The following is a 3,506-nucleotide window of genomic DNA, read 5'->3' as shown; positions in this document are numbered from 1 at the left end:
TCAACCAACTGCTCAGGCAATTCGATGAGGGACCCGTAAAACTTACGGCTTACGCAGATGACGTTGCAATTGTCATAAGTGGAAAATGCCTTCCAACGATTAGTTCTTTGATGGATCGGGCGCTTCGGGATATTCATACCTGGGCATCTAATGTCGGGCTGAAAGTCAATGCGGAGAAGACGGATATGGTCTTGTTTACAAAGAGGTACAAGTTCCCAAATTGGACCAGGCCTAAGTTAGGAGCGGTGACCTTACAGGAGAAACCTTGCACAAAATATCTAGGAATCATCCTAGACAGTAAGCTGTCATGGAAGCTCAACGTGGAGGAGAGGGTCAAGAAGGCCTCAACGGCACTCTATGCATGTAAAAGGATGTTGGGGTGTACGTGGGGCCCATCGCCCTCTCTTTCTCATTGGGTTTTTACAGCGATTGTAAGCCCTAATCTATACTATGGAGTTCTTGTTTGGTGGAAAGCCACACAAAAAACAACATACCTCAAAAAATTAGAGGGGGTATGCAGACTATCGATGCTTTGCATTACGGGAGCCCTGAAAACAACCTCGACGGCTGCACTGTATGCCATTCTGCACATTCCACCTGTAGACCTGGTAGCAAAGAACAAAGCGTTAACGACCGCAACCAGGCTCGATGCTTCGGGGCAGCGTGAGCGCCGACCATATGGCCATAGTAGTATAGCGTCCTCAGTCACAAGACGAACAGACTACATGATTCCCTACCTGCACTTTGAGGGAGATCTCAAGGCCACAATAGAGGTGGACGGTTGGCGCAAGGGTGCGCAAATGGCGGACGAGGCGATACATGTGTACACCGATGGTTCCAAAATAGTGGAAGGAGTAGGGTCTGCTGTATACTGCGCTGATCCGGAATTAAGCAGATCCTACAGGCTGCCGGATTACTGTAGCGTTTTCCAAGCGGATATATTAGCCGTAACCAAAGCAGTAGAAACCCTGGAAGAGAATAGCTTAAGCTGCAACCGTGTTAACTTTTATATTGACAGTCAAGCAGCAATTAAGGCAATAATCTCGCATAGCACAGCATCTAAATGCGTGTTAGAGTGTAAGCAGTCTCTGGAGAGAATCGGGACAGGGAGAAGCATACATCTATATTGGGTCCCAGGGCATATGGGAATAGATGGGAATGAAAAAGCGGACGAATTAGCTAAAAAGGGTGCATCCCTTGAAGCTTGCTCCGTAGACGTCCCAATTAGATTGGGCGAGATTAAGCGAAGGCGAGAGGTGCACATGATCCACCAAGCAGAAAAGGCGTGGGTTCAAGCGCAGGGCTGTAAAGTGTCGAAGATTATGTGTAGGTCTTACAACCTTAGACTAACACAGTTGCTTCTATCATTAAAAAGAGAGGACTGTAGACTCATGACGGGTATTCTGACTGGACACTGCCTTCTGGCGTCACATGCCTTTAAATTAGGCTTGGTCAGTGATAGCAGGTGTAGGAAGTGCGGGTTGGAGGAGGAAACGATCGAGCACGTTCTGTGCTCGTGCCCTGCACTTGCCAGGCTAAGACTCCAGCTATTAGGAGTGATACAGCTGTCAGATCTAGAATCAGCAAGTGGCTTAAGTCCTAGGAAGCTTCTAGTATTTGCCAAGAGGACGGAGTTATTTTATAACATAGGTCCTGGTTTTTGATAGGGTTTTTCAGTTTGGTCGTTAAAACAAACTTCTGGTAACACTACGGACTCAATCAGTCTATGTGAGGTCCTCATGGACCGGCCAGTTCAACCTACCTACCTACCAGCAATGGAGCTTTGCTACGAGGAGCTATTTCGATGACCATCCTTGATTGTATTGCCATTACCGGCCAGGACTGCCTTGTTTATTTAAGAGAAGAAACTGAACCTTCTAATAGGTGATCAATTGATCAATGATCCTTCGCTTTTACCAGTGTAATGCTAAAATATCGAAAAGTGAACGCAATGTCTGGTTACCGGTTATCCCCTAATGTATTGTGACGAATATTAGCATCACTAAGCGATACTAGCATTACTAAGCCGATACTAAGCAGCCATTCGTATGTACGTAAACAAAACAATCATCATGTACGCACATACATGCAAGGCAACGGAGAGATACTCACAAACACATGTAATCATCAGCCGAAGTAGTACTCACATATCCACACGCTTATGGCTACAAACTACAAATATACATGTATATGGCTGGTAACCAATCATGAAGTTCACGAAATTACTAGACCTTAGGAGAAATGTGTGAACGAGGAAACCGAGAGTATAAAAGCAGCGCAAGCTGAGGCATGACTAAGTAGTTTGATTTAAACACGCAATTAGTTGTGAAGTATAAGTGTTATTGTGAAGTATGTACCTCAAAGTAGTCTAATAAAGATTATTTTGCATTACTGAATATTGGAGTTATTTATTCGACAATTTAGCGATTCGAGCAATTTAGCGTTTGCAGAAGATTTCAAATAAGCGGAATTTCCTTAAATTCGTTACAATATCGAAAAGAGAACGTACACTTGTCCGTTGCTAACTGCGTGTTATTCTTTCCTTGGGCAAGTAGTTTACGGTCCAGCCTTAATAAGCACAAGCCGTCATAATCTTATTGGATTACTCCTAGCAAGTAGCTATCGCATAATTTCATCCGATCTCTATCCTTTCGAGGATGTAACAGTATCTTCTTAATAAACAGGAGGTCAAACGAAATCTATGACACACAGCGAAATTTCTCTCATGCTACATTTATTTTGACCCCTCAATCTTTTTAACTAATCACTAAAGTTTCTGCATCATCAAAGATTGTCTTCTTAAAATTTAATCGCTTTAAGTCTTTATATGAAATTAATGACGTAAAATAATTTTTCTGATGTAACAAAGAACAGCTTAAGTTTAATCTTTGGCAAATTATATTTCGACAAACATTCGAACAACCTTAAAACTTTGAAAAATAATAATAATGAAGCTGTCTGCCAACCGCCAACAGAGAGCTTGTTCCTGACATAATTAAAAGTGCATTAAGGTTTTGCATTCATACATTTGTACTTACATACATATGGTAATACAAATGTTGGAAAAGCAATTAATGTCACTCATACGTCATGTCATGTTGAGCGTATTTTGTTAACATCTCCGGATAGTTTCTGAACTGCAACATAATTATTTTCTGAGCTGTTTCCGAACTGTTTTAAGACTCATATCGGAGCTGTGTAGGTAAGGTTAGGTTGAACTGGCCGGTCCTTGAGGACCTCACATAGCCTGAATGGGTTCGTAGTGTTACCAGAAATTTGCTTAACGATCAAACAGAAAAATTCTATCAAAACCTGGACCTACATATGTTATGAAATAACTCCGTCCTCTTGGCAAATACCAGAAGCTTTTTAAGACCTATGCCACTTCCTGCTTCCACAGTTGACAGCCGTATCACTCCTAATAGCTGGAGTCTTAGCTAGGCAAGCGCAGTGCACGAGCAAAAAATGTACTCGACCGTTTCCTCATCCAATCCGCACTTCCTACA

This window comes from Eurosta solidaginis, unplaced genomic scaffold (assembly GCF_040869045.1).
Source record: "Eurosta solidaginis isolate ZX-2024a unplaced genomic scaffold, ASM4086904v1 ctg00000428.1, whole genome shotgun sequence".
Classification (NCBI taxonomy): Eukaryota; Metazoa; Arthropoda; class Insecta; order Diptera; family Tephritidae; genus Eurosta; species Eurosta solidaginis.
This window is presented reverse-complemented; position numbering follows the sequence as displayed.